Consider the following 16,199-nt stretch of genomic DNA (forward strand, 5'->3'; position numbering starts at 1 on the left):
GTAACAGAGACCAAGTTTGTCCTCTGTCCTGAAACAACTACAAGCCCACACAAAATATACAAAACAATGGTTCTCGAGACATTGGGCACTGGGCAGTAGAGAAAGGTTATCTCTGAGAAGCAGGAAACTAACTGAGATGAGCCCTGTGATGGCCCTGGTTTAATGCTCATGGAAAGTCTCCAGGCAGCGGTAGGAAGCAGGGGTGGGGGGTACGGGATTGGGGGACACATCACAAAGGGACATGAGGAAACACTTAAGGGTGATGGATATGATCACTACTTTGACTATGGAGATGATTTCACAGGTATATCCATATGTTATAACTTATCAAATTGTTTCCTTTAAACTATGCCATTTTATTGTACGTAATTATACTTCAATAAAGCTTTTTTTTTTAACATTTGAGGGGACTGGTAGTTCTGCTCAGGTAATGAAGAATAATCTACATTAGAAAAAGACATGCAGAAACTCATTAAAGAGTGTATAAGCAACCCATAGCTTTCCGGCAAGATGCTCATCTTCGTCCAAAATTTGTATCCAGTTTCCAGGGAGGGTTCAGGATTTGGCCAGCAGGCCCAGAGAAACAGAAACACATTTGTTAAGTCCCACATGAGTCTTTCTCCCATCCACATCCAAGCCAGTTGCCATAAAAGGGGCTTATCCAGCTCACGAGGCCACCTGCCAGACTATTTTCCTCTGGAGTTTTAACCTTATTCCCCACGTTCCACTGCCTCTGACAGTGAAGCCCCAGGTGGCTCCTTTCCACAGCTGCCCTGCCACACCTGCATCCTTACCACCACCTTTCTGAGATCTCTCTTGTTGGATGCTCTCTGCACCCGCCCATCACCATGCTTAAGGACCGCTCAGGCTCCCGCTCAAAGGCCAGAGCCCCTGGTTCCTCCACAGGTCACACAGCCCCTTCCTTCCCACTGCTCCGCTCTGGGCAAAGAGAAGGAGGAGGGCCTCTGCAGAGCTGTTTGGGTCCCTGGTCAAATGACTCCTCATAATTTACCACCAATTTCCCTAGAAGAGTAGTTGAAGTTCTTAAAGAAACAATTATTTTCATTTGATCTTTTTTTTTTTAAAGATTTTTTTTTAAATTTATTTATTCATGAGAGATAGAGAGACAGAGGCAGAGGGAGAAGCAGGGAGCCTGATGTGGAACTCCATCCCAGGACTCTGTGATCATGACCTGAGCCGAAGGCAGACACAACCGACTGAGCCATCCAGGTGCCTTCCATTTGATCTTATAACCACCTCCTTCTAAGAATCCAAAAGTGTCCCTAAGGGGCTATGCTGAGGTGTATTCAAGCTTAGCCTAATATCCCCTTCTCTTCGGAACCTGAGGCTAAGTCTGGCCATAGCACCAAATCCCTTCTGTATTAATCTGATCTTTCTTTTTCTCCTCAGGGCCCTGATGCCCTTCTTGACAACCTGGCATCAGTCTGCAGGATACATTCCCTCCTCACCCCCAAGCCCCCAACACTGAGTCTACCCTCAAGCTATAGATAAGTAAATCTTAGTTGTGTCCAGGGCTCTGTTCTTTCCCAGCAGAATTCTCAAATGAAAGTGGGCATAGGGTGTGTTTGGGGTGACCACAGGCTCAGATTAATAGTTCAGGGTGGCCCACACAAAGCACGGCAAAGCCGACCATGGCTTCCTAGGCTCTGTCTCCTACCCCAACGCTTCTGGGAGTGAGGGCAGGAGGGCGGGAGGAGAGGGGGTGCTATGGGAGACAAGGTCGTAAATTACAGGGGATTACATTAGAAAGTCCTGGGCCCTGGATAAGGAGAACTTGTGCTCCGCTGGAATGTGGATGGAAGTGTGTCAGGAGGGAGAGTCTGGGAGAGGAACGGGGGAGGCAGCCTTCGCCAGGTTCCTACTGAGGCAGATAGGCTCAGCTTTCGAGCTGGGTGTCAGGCCTGAGTGAAGAAAGACAGCTGGTCTGATGTCATTCATGGCTGTTGCAAACAGTCCCATCCTATGACATTCCAGGTGGGACGAGAAGACTCAGGTCCAGTCCAGTGGCTCCATGACATAAGCCCAGTAGTACCAGGTGCTCAGAATGTGGAAGAATCCTAACCCAAACAGTTCGAGAAGTTCTAACACCCCCTTATCTCTCTTCCCACAGCCTGGCCCGAATTCCCACCCCTCACGTGCGTTCCCACAGCAACATCTCTGCCTCCAGCCCTGGGCCCTGTTGGCCAGCCTTGCCCATTCCTGCTACCAGGGAGAGTTTCCTAAAACAACTGCGCCCACGATTCGTGCTGCCCACTGAAGAAACGTGGTGCTGGCCCCCAGCCACCCTTAGTCACACACCTCCTGGCGTCTTCCATCCACCCAGTCCCACGTTTCTGCCACTCGGGACTTGTCACCATCCACCCCATGCCAGGCCTTCTCATCCTCTGTGTTTTGTGGGGACAGAGCCAGAGGAGAGGGCGTGGTGAAGATGCAGGAGAGAGGGAGAATGACAGAAGGAAGGAGGCCCAGGGGTCAAGACAGTGGAAGCAGGGAGGACAGAGTGGCCCCTGACTGCCCATGGGCTGGAAGACAGAGGATGAAAGTTGAAGGACATTATGTCCTCAGCCCCCACTATCTAAATTAAGTAGGAAACAGGATCAACTAAAAACTGCAACCCAACAGGCCACATCCCTCAGAACACGCGTGCACACTCACACACACTCCCACAAGTGCATGGACACTCACACGCTCCTGCTCCCACGGCCTGCTCCCAGTCCCCACCCGTCCTCAGAGTACCATTTGTCTCCCTGTGGTCAAGAGTGAGCCTCCGGAGGCAGAAACGCAGATTTCCTGAGAATCCCTTCAGGAGGCAAGTCTGAGGACCCCCTTGGGGACTAGGAAGAGCAGCAGAAGGGAGCAAACAATCCAGAAACACACGAACATCCTTACATTTTTAGTTTATGATAACGTTTTCATTCCAGAACTGTCAAGGAAATAATGGGCTATTTAATAATTTGCCCTGAGACAGTTAGAAGAAACTCCTGTCACACACCAAAACAGACTGAGATGGGTTTAACCATGATACAACTAGGAAAAAAAAAAATAGGTAGATGTCTTTTCTAAAAATCATTTGATGGTGAAGGCTTTCGAAGCATGGAGCAAAGGTAGAAACCATCAAGAAAATGATGATCGGATCTGACTAAGTAAGAAATTATTATAACCCTCATTTTGCAGAAAAAGAAGCGGAGGCCAAAAAGGTTCAGAGAGCCAGCCAGTGTGGGTGCTGACAGCCAGCCTGCCGCTGGGACATATTTCCCTGAGAGACGAAAGTCTTCCAAGGCCATTGGATCAGCATCTCAGCTCCACTGCCCCCTGGGGCCCAGCAGTGGGGTGGTGGGGGGAAGAAAGGGCTGGGGTAGTTGTGTGAAGGAGAGAGACCATACAGAGATGTGTCAGGAGGGCGAACACACATCCCAGCTGAAGGACACAGTGTCCCCCTGCCCCGGAAGAACTGTGAACCCATGCCAGCAGGTTTGAGGGCCTTCCTGTCAGATCTCCAGAGGCTCAACAACTGAGTATTAAGCCTCCTGTTATATGTTGACAGCGGGGAGAAAACAAAGTGAAGGCCACAAACCCCAGTCTCCAGGCAGAGTGTGGAGGCAGGCAGGGAGAGGCAGAGGTAGAGGCCACTGAGACTGAGGGAGACACTTGGGTACCCCACTCTGTCGAGAGGGGTTTCATGTTATAGGGCGAAACTGGGGGCTGCCCTCAGCTTACACCCACCAGACTGCCCACTACCATTCTTCCTCAGACGCCTGGTGAGTAACATCCAGATAGAACCAGCTCAGGACCTCTCCCTCTGTGCTCCAGAAAACAAGCTGAAAGGAACAAAATGTCCTGGAAGATTTGTCAAATAGTCACTTACAGGTGCAGCCCTCCCCGCTGCGGGGTACTGTCTGAGTCTCTTCCTTAATGTCAGCCCTCATTGCTTGAGGGGAGTTAGCGTGGAGGGACCAGAGGGCAATGGCCTCAGTCTTAGTTTTGAGTTCCAAATCAGTGTTCCTCAGCTTTCACATGTAAAGGAATCACCTAGGGACCTTGTTAAAGGGAAGATTCTAGTTTCAGAGCTCTGGGGTAGGGCTGAGCGCCTGCAGTTCTCACAAGCTCCCAGGTTGCTAGCCGGCAGACCACATTTTGAGTACTAAGGATCTGAGGTCTAGATGTTCAGACAGGAAAAAAGGGGGAAATTTATGGGGTCCACCCTGACCTCGAGACAACTGGTAAAAGGGAGAGGGGAAAGCTAGATAAACGTTTCTGGGATAAAACTAACATGACCATGGTATGTTTTTCTTACTTGCTGTTGGATTCAGATTTATAGTATTTTGTTTAAATTTTTAATCTGTTTCCTTGCGTGCAATTGTTTCATCAGTCTCCTGTTGAAGGACATTTTGGTGGTGTCTAGTTTGGGCCTCCCAGATAAAGTTGCTATAAACACCCTTCTGCAGGTTTGAGTGTGAAAATAAGTTTTCATTTCTCTGGGATCAGTGTCCAGGAGGGAAATTTCTGGGTCTCATAACAAGTATATATAGAGACAGCTTCTTTTCCAATTCTCATACCTGAATGTTCACCCTTATCCAGCTCCATTGGCTAATACCTCAAAGACAATGCTAAATCATACTGAAGATAGTGGCCGTCTTTGTCTTAGTGGGAATACCTCCGGCGTTTCCCCATTGAGTACTACTCTGACTTTAGGATTTGAGGTTTATATTATTTTTTTCATGCTAAGGAAATAATTGGTTTCCTAGGGCTGCCATAACAAATTGTCACAGACTGGGCGGGGGGGGTTTCAAGCAACAGAATTTGCTCTGGAGGCTAGAAGCCTGAAATCAGGGTTGGCTTGGCCACGCTCCCTCTGAAACCTGTAGGGGGGATTCCTCTCTTGCCTATTCACAGATTCTGGCGCTTTGCCAACAGTCCTCGATGTTCCTTGGCTTACTACACCTGCAGCACCTCAGTCTCTGCCTCTGTTGTCTCGTGATGTTCTTCTCTCCTGAGTGTCTGTCTCTATGTCTCTTCCCATAAAGACAATGATCATATAGGTTTAAGCTCCCCCCCACAACACTTCTGTATGACCTCATCTTAACTAATTACACTGGCAAGGACCCTCTGCTTTCCTTTGTACGTTTTTCTTGAGAAGACAGAAACTTAATTTTCTTATGCACTTAAGAAGTTTCATAATTTTCCTGGAAGCCCTAAGGATTTTTCTTTGTCTATAATCTAATAGCTTATGTCTCAGATAGCTTATGTCTCTAATAGCTTATGACATCTAATAGCTTATGTCTCAGATTTAAGATTTGATCATTTTGGGACAATCTTCCATTTACACAAGTAAATGTGTTGGGAGAGAGTTGTCAATGAGTCCTTCATGTATCTGTATATATTTCAAGTGAGGTGTTGACTGCCCTCTGTTCTAGAGGTTTTTGGAGCAAACAGCTTCAGAAGATAGAAACACTATTGCCCTCTGGGACAAAGAGAAGACGTGCTTATGGGTAGTATAATGAAGCAAAGGGAAGGGATGTTTCTCACCCATTATAAAAATGCGGGTTTCCTAAGCTCAGAACTTCTCTCCTGCAACATTGTATGGACAGATAGCACCCAGCCCTCTGCATGCCACCCTTGAATACCAGGGCTTAAGGAACCAGTGTAGACATGACTATACAGTGGGTGTTGCTGTGAGAAATATCTTATCTTTAGTCTCTGGTCTGGGGGGCTCATATTTTCTACTGACATCCATAAAACTGGCAAGCTAACTTATTAGCTTACAGGTAGGATAAAATATAAGACTCTACACAGTACTTAACAGCATAATGGGCCATTTTAATATAGTTATTTAATTTTCTCTTATTTCTGGAAAGTTTCTTTGAATACAGTTTTAAATATTTGCTTTGTTCCTGGGCTTTGGTCTTTTCTTCTAGGGACTCCAAATATAGGTAGACTAAACTTCTTTGCCCATCTTCCATTTCAGTCACTTTCTCCCAGAAGCATTTTCTTCTTTCATTATTTTATTTTTGTTGTTTTGGTTGTTCTTCCTGCCTTTTTTCAGTGTTCTTTAAAATTTTTCACTTCAACATATTCCTTCTCATATGCCTTCTCATTTATTCTTTATTTCTGAGATTGTGTTGCCTTTTTCTTCAATTTCCTTCCTAAGTTTGGTCAATTCTTATTGCATTTCTTTATATGTTCTGTTCATTTCTCTTTTTAGGTTTTTAATTTTGGTTCTAATTTTTTAAATCTCCAAGTGCTTTTTTAAGAGTATTTAATTCAGATTGAAACATGTGTTATCAGTTTCTTCCATTTTGTGGGTGTTAGTTAGGGAAGAATTTTAATCAGCTAGTAGTCTTATATGGGCTTAGTTTGACTTGTTATCTTTTTTTTTTTTTAATTCCTGAGCATAGTGTGGACTGAGTTCATAGTTTAAAAGTATTTTTTTCTTCGGTTTGATAAAGTGCAATTTCCTTATAGATGATGATGAAGGGAATGAGAAAGGTTGGCATTTCTTGTTCCTTTTTCATTTCTGCAAGATCAGTATTTCTCCTCTCCTACTATATTACTGTGACGTACTATAATACACTTGGATATGATTACTATGTCAGTCTATAAAGGACATAATTCATCCCCATTTATTTGATTATCTCTTAGGAGTTATGCTTCTCTGCAGCTGCCATTTCCAGCCCAGCTCACTTCCAAGCCATCTTCCCTTCAGCCGATGCTGTGAACTACTGTATCCTGGACCTGCTTTCAGCATTTTGACACTTAGTGTTGCCTTTATTTTTCTGGGAGTGATTTTGTATGTGCTTTGTCTATGCCTTCTCCTTCTTTTCCTTTTCACACATTCTTCTAAGCCTCTTCTCCTCTACTCTCCTCCCCTCAGCTCTGCGGTGACAGCAGAAGCTCTGCTGGAACACAGCGTTTATTCCTCAGCTTACAGTTAGTTGAAAGTTTATGGTAGTCTCCATCTCCAGTGATGTAAAGGTGTGGGTCAGCGATGATTTTATTTGTCCTTTCTCTGGACTTAGTTGATCTTGCATGTGATGTATAGAGCTAAAGAGATCAGGAAGCTGCCACGATTTTTCAGACCTGGAAGCTCTCCCTTATTCTAAGTATTTTAAATGTCCATTTTGAGTACTTTTTTGATACATAGTTATTTAGAAATGTGTGGGGCTTTTAAATTATTTTTACCAATTTTTTTTCTCCCTTAATTGCATTGAGGTAAGATATGTGGTCTCTCCCAGTGGAACAGAGTAGAGAGCCCAGATATGGACCCTCAACTCTATGGTCAAATAATCTTCGACAAAACAGGAAAAAATATACAGTAGAAAAAAGACAGTCTCTTCAATAAATGGTGCTGGGAAAACTGGACAGCAATATGTAGAAGAATGAAACTCGACCATTCTCTTACACCGTACACAAAGATAAACTCAAAATGGATAAAAGACCTCAATGTGAGACGGGAATCCATCAGAATCCTAGAGGAGATCATAGGCAGTAACCTCTTCGATATCAGCCACAGCAACTTCTTTCAATATATGTCTCCAAAGGCAAAGGAAACAAAAGCGACTTCATCAAAATCAAAAGCTTCTGCACAGCAAAGGAAACAATCAACAAAACAAAGAGACAACCCACGGAATGGGAGAAGATATTTGCAAATGACAGTACAGACAAAAGTTCGATATCCAGGATCTATAAAGAACTCCTCAAACTCAACACACACAAAACAGACAATCATATAAAAAAACGGGCAGAAGATATAAACAGACACTTCTCCAATGAAGACATACAAATGGCTATCAGACACATGAAAAAATGTTCATCATCACTAGCCATCAGGGAAATTCAAATTAAAACCACATTGAGATATCACCTTACACCAGTTAGAATGGCCAAAATTCGCAAGACAGGAAACAACGTGTGTTGGAGGGGATGTGGAGAAAGGGGAGCCCTCTTACACTGTTGGTGGGAATACAAGTTGGTACAACCACTTTGGAGAACAGTGTGGAGATTCCTCAAGAAATTAAAAATAGAGCTTCCCTATGACCCTGCAATTGCACTACTGGGTATTTACCCCAAAGATACAGATGTGGTGAAAAGAAGGGCCATCTGTACCCCAATGTTTATAGCAGCAATGGCCACGGTCGCCAAACTGTGGAAAGAACCAAGATGCCCTTCAATGGACGAATGGATAAGGAAGATGTGGTCCATATACACTATGGAGTATTATGCCTCCATCAGAAAGGATGAATACCCAACTTTTGTAGCAACATGGACGGGACTGGAAGAGATTATGCTGAGTGAAATAAGTCAAGCAGAGAGAGTCAATTATCATATGGTTTCACTTATTTGTGGAGCATACAAATAGCATGGAGGACAAGGGGAGATGGAGAGGACAAGGGAGTTGAGGGAAATTGGAAGGGGAAGTGAACCATGAGAGACTATGAACTGAAAAACAATCTGAGGGTTTTGAAGGGGCGGGGGGGTGGGAGGTTGGGGGAACCAGGTGGTGGGTATTGGAGAGGGCACAGATTGCATGGAGCACTGGGTGTGGTGCAAAAACAATGAATACTGTTACAATGAAAAAAAAAAGATATGTGGTCTCTCTGCTATTGATTCTTTGAAATATACAGAGACCTAATTAATGGTGGTATTTTGACTCATTTTTATACATGATCCTTGTGAGCTTGACAAGAATGTAAAAGCTCCAGCTTCTTGTTGCATGGCTCTCCCTATATATCCACTGGATGAAGTTTGTTAATTATATTGTTCAAATATTACAAAAGATGTGTTGTCTGGCTGATCTATTAATTATTCAGAGAGGTATAACAACCTAGTGTGATATATATTTGTTAATTTATCATTGTTGGTCTGTCAAATTTTGCTTTATATATTTCTTTGAGACTATATTATTAAGTATGTTTGAGTTTACTGGTTATCTCTTCCTAATGAACTGAAGATTTCATTAGTATATGTTGCCCCTTTTCATCTTAAAAAAAAAATCTGATATTACAACCCAGGAGCATGGAATGTCTTTCCATTTCTTTGCATCATCTTGAATTTCTGTCATCAGTGTTTTATGGCTTTCAGAATACAGGTCTTTCACCTCTTTGGTTAAGCTTATTCCTAGAAATTTTATTGGATTTGGTGCAATTATGAATGGGATTGTTTTCTTAATTTTACTTTCTGCTGTTTCATTATTGACCTATAGAAATGCAACAGATTTCTGTACATTGATTTTGTATCCTGTGACTTCACTAAAATTTATCAGTTCCAGCAGTGTTTTGGTGGAGGTTTTAGGGGTTTCTAAATATGCTATCATGACATCTGCAAATAGTGAAAGTTTTACTTCTTCCTTACCCATTCGAATTTCTTCTATTTCTTTTTGTGGCCTAATTGCTGAAGCTAGGACTTCCGGTACTATGTTGAATAAAAGTGGTGAGGGTAGATGTCTGTCTTATTCCTGACCTTAAGGAGAAAGTTCTCAGTTTTTCACCATTGAGTATAATGTTCGCTGTGAGCTTTTCATATAAGGTCTTTAATATGTTGATAATATGTTCCCTCTAGACTTAATTTGTTGAGGGTTTTTATCATAAATGGATGTTGTACTTTGTCAAATGTTTTTCCTAAAACTTCTGAAATTATCATGTGGTTTTTATCCTTTCTCGTATTGATGTGATGTATCACATTGATTGTTTTATGACTATTGAACCTCCCTTGCATCCCTGGAATAACTCCCTCTTGACTGTAGTAGATGATTTTTTCAATGTATTGTTGAATTTGGTCTGTTAGTATTTTGTTAAGGATTTTTGCACCTTTGTTCATCAGAGATATTAACCTATAATTCTTTTTCTTGTGGTGTCTTTATCTGGTTTTGGTATCAGGGTGATACTGGCTTCATAGAATGAAGTTTTCCTTCCTTTTCTAGTTTTTGGAATAGTTTGAGAAGAAAAGGTGTCAATTCTTCTTTAAATGTTTGGTATAATTCACCTGTGAAGGCATCTGGTCCTGAACTTTTGTCAGTTGGGAGTTTTTGATTACTGATTCAATTCATTGTTGCTGATCAATTTGTTCCAATTTTCTATTTCTGCTTCAGGTAGGTTAGATATTTCTAAGAATTTGTCCTTTTCTTCTAGGTTGACATTCCACGCTCATGAGTTTGAAGGACAAGTACTTGTTAAAATATCTATACTACCCAAAGCAATCTATAGACTCAGTGCAATCCCTATCAAAATATCAGCAGCCCTTTTCACTGAACTAGAACAAACAACCCAAAAATTTGTATGGAGCCACAAAAGACCCAGAATAGCCAAAGCAATTTTGAAAAAGAAAAACACAACTGGGGTAACACAATCCCAGACTTCAAGTAATATTACAAAGTGGTAGTAATCAGAACAGTATGGTACTGGCACAAAAATAAATACCTAGATCAATAGAACAGGATAGAAACCCCAGTAGAAAAAAGCCCCCACAATTTATAGTATAATCAATTAATCTTTGACAAAAAAGAATGAATATATAACGGGAAAAAGTCTCTTCAACACATGGTACTGGTAAAACAGGCCAGCTACATACAGAAGAATGAAACTACATGTCTTTCTTTCAACCACACACAAAAATAAACTCCAAATGGATCAAGGACCTAAATATGAGGCCTGAAAAAAAGAGGGCACAGGCAGTAATTTTTCTGACATTGGCTGTAGCAGCATTTTTCTAGTTATGTCCCCTAAGGCAAAGAGAAATGAAAGCAAAAATAAACTATTGGGACTACATCAAAATAAAAAGCTCCTGCACAGTTAAGGAAACAATCAACAAAACTAAAAGGCAACTTACGGAATGAGAGAAGATATTTGCAAATGGCATATTTGATAAAGGGTTAGTATCCAAAATACATAAAGAACTTATATAATTCAATACCCCCAAAATAAATAATCCAATTAAAAATGGGCAGAAGATATGAACAGACATTTCTCCAAAGAAGACATACAGATCACCAACAGACACATGAAAAGATGCTCAACATCACTTATCATCAAGGAAATGCAAATCAAAACTACAATGAGATACCACCTCACACCTGTCAGAATGGCTAAAATCAAAAACAAAAACCAATAAGTGTTGACAAGGATCTGGAGAAAAAAGGAATCTCTGTGCCCAGATGGTGGGAATGCAAACTGGTACAACCAAACAGAATGGAGGTTCCTCAAAAAAGTTAAAAATAAAACTGCCCTATGATCCAGTAATCATTCTGTGGGAAATTTACCCCTAAAATACAAAAACATTAATTCAAAGAGATACATGCATCCCTATGTTTATTGTAGCTTTATTTATAATAGCCAAATTATGGAAGCAGTCCAAGTGTCTATTGATAGATGAATGGATAAAAAGATGTGCCATACATATAAAATGGGATATCATTTAACCATAGGAAAGAATGAAATCTTGCCATTTGCCACAACATGGGTGGAGCTGAAGAGTATAATACCAAGCGAAATAAGTCAGTCATAGAAAGAAATACCATCTGATCTCACTCATATGTGGAATTTATGAGACAAAATAAACAAAGGATAAAAAGAGAGAAAAAGATAAACCAAGAAAGAGATTCTTGACTATAGAGAACAAACTGATGGTTACCAGAGGGGAGGTGGGTGGAGGGATGGGTGAAGTAGGTGAAGGAGGTTAAAAGGTCACTTTTCATGATGAGCACTGAGTAATGCATAGAATGGTTGAATAACTATATTGTACACCTGAAACTAATACAACACTTTATGATAATTATACTGGAATTAAAATTTGAAACTTACTAAAAAATATGATATTAATATAGGTATACCAACTTTGTTTTGGTTATTTTACCTAGCAAATATATATTTTCCAACCTTTGATTTTCAGCCTTTTCATGCCCTTTTCTTTAGTGTGGCTTCTGCAAACAGAATATGTATAGATTTTTTTAATTGAATCTGATAATTCTATATTTTAGCTACAGAGTTTGGTATATTTCTATTGTGATTATAGATATATAGATTAATTTTTTCTATATAAAATTTTTATAGAATAATTTATATAGAATAATTATACAGAATAATTTTTTATAGAGAATAACTTACTCTTTATTAATTTACAGATTTTTTTTAAGCAACTCATTTCTCTTGCTGTGAAATAAAACGGTTACCTGGAGTTAAGTTTTTCTATTAGTTACGCTTTAATTTTTCTTCTGTCAAATCCAAGTACAATGAAATATATTGTTACATACGTGTGTGTGTGTGTGTGAATACACGTATCTACTTATATATATTTTTACTATAGTGAGCATATATGAACTCTGTAATATAAAAATTATTTAGAGATAGTTTAATCTATAAATGGATAAACGAATAAATAAGTTATATGGAACTGATGTTGTTACCACCAGGTAGACTTATCAACAGCCATAAAATGGAAGTGGTCTGAAGGAGGAAACTGCTCAATCCCTCCTCCCCTAAATGTTTTCATTTATGCATAGTAAACAGGTGCAGAAAGGAATGGGTGCTAACAGGAGTGTCTGACCGGAGCCCCTGTGATAGAGGTTCAGACTTAGCAAATAAAAATATGACATAGGATATCCTAATACTAAAAATTTACATGCTGCTGATCTGGGATTCAGATACAGCTGTGTCCTATAGTTCATGTGGTTTCACCCATGGATTACGCTGGGGCTCTTCCCTGTACACTTCCGGCCTCCTTCCTGCTGAACTGAGCTGAAATGTACATCCTCTATTTAGACGCCCAGGACTCATCGTCTCTTATTTGCTAACACTCGCTCGGGGACCCTTTTCGCACTTAATCTAGGGACACTGCAGCTAATGCGCTTCAGCCTAAGGGAGTCAGCCCTAAGGGGCTCCAATGTGGCTCCTTGCTAACAACTCTCCCACCACCTCCCCCCGACTAAACACACACATACGCCTAGACCTTCTGCCCAGGTCGGACCTCAGAAGCTGGCACTGACCAGAAACACCCCACGCTGAGCTATCGTGGCCAGACACCGCCTCCACCCCGAGCTTGAGAAGACAGCTAACCAGATGAGCAGCAGGGTATCGTTTACTCAAAAAAACGACAAATGGATTAATTCCAGTGGGTCTAGGCCCCCCCAAATCACTGCAAAGTCCTCCTGGATCTTTTGGTCACCCCTCCCCCCTCCAAATCCTTACTCATGAGTTTTCCTGCTCACAATTATTCAGAGGTCCCCACTGTTTCCTCTCCTTCCTAAAATAATTATAATAAGCTAATAATTAACTATTTTGCATAACACTCTAAGTTCCTGGTATATTCTTCCATTATATCTGTGATTATGTCTCAGTCCAGCTCAGAGAAAACATGGGCTCCGACTCTAACAGGATTAAGTCAGAAGCCTCGATCAATCGTTTACTAGCTTGTGATGTGGTCCAATTAGCTAACCTCTGAGACATCTTTCCCTCGTCTATAAAATGGACAAGTACAAATGACTCCTTTGGGCCACACCTTACCTTATTAGACACCATTCAGACTACTGAGGGGAAATTTTGTGAACTCCACATTTGAATGAGATCTTCACCTTTTAGAAACCATAATGATTAACAGAAAAAAACTGGAAGCTTCATTTGCAGCAGAACTAGGAACGGATTAGCTGATTATAAGATATCCACACAATGGAATATTATGTATGCATTACAAATCAGGAAGTTCTTTAATCTTCACAAAAATAAGAGGTAGGTTTTATTTTAATGAGAAAAGCAAGGTGGGAACTGGTGTGTATAGCATTCAACATTTTTTATAAGAAAAGAAAAATATAAAAATACATTTCATTTTCTTATTTTATATAAACAGTACACAGAGCTTAATACAAGTAGTTAAATCTGGTGTGAAGATGGGGGATGGAAAATGTAGTGATTCAGGGAAGAGGTGAGAATGAGATTTTTGTATGACATCATTTTACACTGTTTCAATTTTGGAACAACTTACATAACTTCTTCAAAAGATAGATAACTTATTCAAAAATAAAAATTGAAAATTGAACAGAGGGGACATAGGTGGGGATGGGTTAAACGGGTGATGGGTATTAAGGAGGGCTCTTGTGAGGGTATTAAGGAGGGCTCTTGTGAGGAGTACCAGGTGTTGTAAGTAAGTGTTAAATCACTAAATTCTACATCTGAAACTAATATTACATGATATGTTAAGTAACTGGAATGTAAACCAAAACTTGAATAAATAAGTAAATAAATAAATATTTGACACAAAGTCTACCTCTAAAAATTGTGAGTTAAGTAAGAGTATATACATGGTATGCATGTTTGTGTAGTGTGTGTGTGTGTGTGTGTGTGTCCAGAAACCTACATGGCATATAATGGTCATTCATTAAGTGTAACACCCTCCCCTTTTTTATGGTTATTTTTCTAATTATTAAATTATACAGTTGATTAGAGAAAACTTTGCAAGTCAGAAGAAAGTCTAAGGAAAAAGAATCATGCGTTATCCCACCACTCAGAAGTAAATCTGTTAACATTTTGCATATTGCTTATCAATCTTAAAATTCTATCTAAGCTATTTTACGTAGGGCAGTATACCTAAAAGCAAAGATATCCTTTGCAACTTCTGTTTTAATATGTGTAGTATACTCCATTGTAGCAATGGCCTTTCTCTTCTGTTCACTTGTCTATGTTCCCATGGCCCTATCAAGTCCCTGAAGATAGGGGCTGCGTCTTCTCCATCTTTGTGTCTCCTGTGTGTGGCTTATTGAGAGATCTTGATAAATATGTGTTGGAGACATGCCCAAATTAATTATCCCAAAATTTTCTAAGTAGTTGCTTACTGTTGGGTGTTGGGTCATTTCCAGTTGTTTCTACTCACCTGAATAATGCCAGCACAGTCATCTGTGTACATAGATCACAAATCATGACACGTGTCTTCACTTGTTTCCTTAGGCAAAATTCCTAGAAGTGGAATTACTGGCTGAATGGATAGGAAAAAATTGAAGGTTGTTGAAATCACATTGCTAATTTGCCTTCCAAAAAGTTGTCCCGGTATGCACTCTTAGCAGCTGCTCAGAGGAGGCCTGGTACTGACGCTCCTTAAATCTTTGCTCATTGCATGGGAAGAGCAAAGGCAACCTACTGCTTTCATTTAAATGTCCTTAATTGTTTCAATGAGGTTAAACAGGCTCTCCAATCTTATGAAACATGATATTTTTAACCAGTTGTCTGCTCACACACTGTGTTCGTCTCTCCACTTTGGACCTTCATGATTTTCATGTTTTTCTTATTTTCTCTTTTTAAATTTTGAATCTCCCTGCATATCTCTCCCCTCACAGTTTACCTAATTGTCTCCAGGGAATTTTTTGGAGGCTAGGGAAGATTTATACTGTGGAAGATTTCCAGCAGACACAAAAGTAGAGAAAATAGTACAATGTACCCCCACGTTCCCATCACCCAACTTCAACGATTCCAAGCACTTTGACAATTTCATCTGTTTATCTGTTTCTTCCCCAACATACACATAGAGACATTTAAAAAAATTTTTTTTCTGGAGTATTTTAGGCAAATCCTAGACATCATAGCATTTTACCCATAAATATCTTAAGAATTTTTAAGCTGCCATATGAGTATTTCTATATAAGTGCACGGATTGACTCCACAATTAGGAATTTATTTATAACTTTTCAGAATGCTGCCCTCTATCATTCCTCCACATTTAGTTGACACTTTATATCAAACGTGACCTTTGACCTTCTTCAGCCCCCCTGTGTGTTTTCCATGGGGCACTGGTGAAATATCATTGCCATGCACTTAGAACAAATGCATGGCCAAGGCATTGCCAAAGTCATCCAGATAGGCAGGACAGGAGAATCACCAATTTTGCATTTGCTGAGGACGTAAACCACTCACCTCCAGGCCTGTGTTTTACTAACTGCTTGCCCACCTTAATCAAACTCATAATTCAACAACATTAACACCGTTAAATCTTAGTTCGTCTTCATTAAACGGTGGCTTATGTCGAGAGGAGCAAATGGGTTTCTTCCCTTTCCCTCTCTGTTAAATGGAGCTTTCTCTGCCACGTTGGAAGCCACAAATCCCACTGCCTTCCCCTTTGCAGACTGGGCTTCAGGTAGTGAGCAGAACTCCAAGATTGTGACAGTATCTTGATCTCCTCTGCTGAAACCATTTTTATCCAATTTCAAG

Source organism: Lontra canadensis, unplaced genomic scaffold (genome assembly GCF_010015895.1).
Source record: "Lontra canadensis isolate GAN:19392208 unplaced genomic scaffold, GSC_riverotter_1.0 scaffold38, whole genome shotgun sequence".
In the NCBI taxonomy this organism is placed as follows: Eukaryota; Metazoa; Chordata; class Mammalia; order Carnivora; family Mustelidae; genus Lontra; species Lontra canadensis.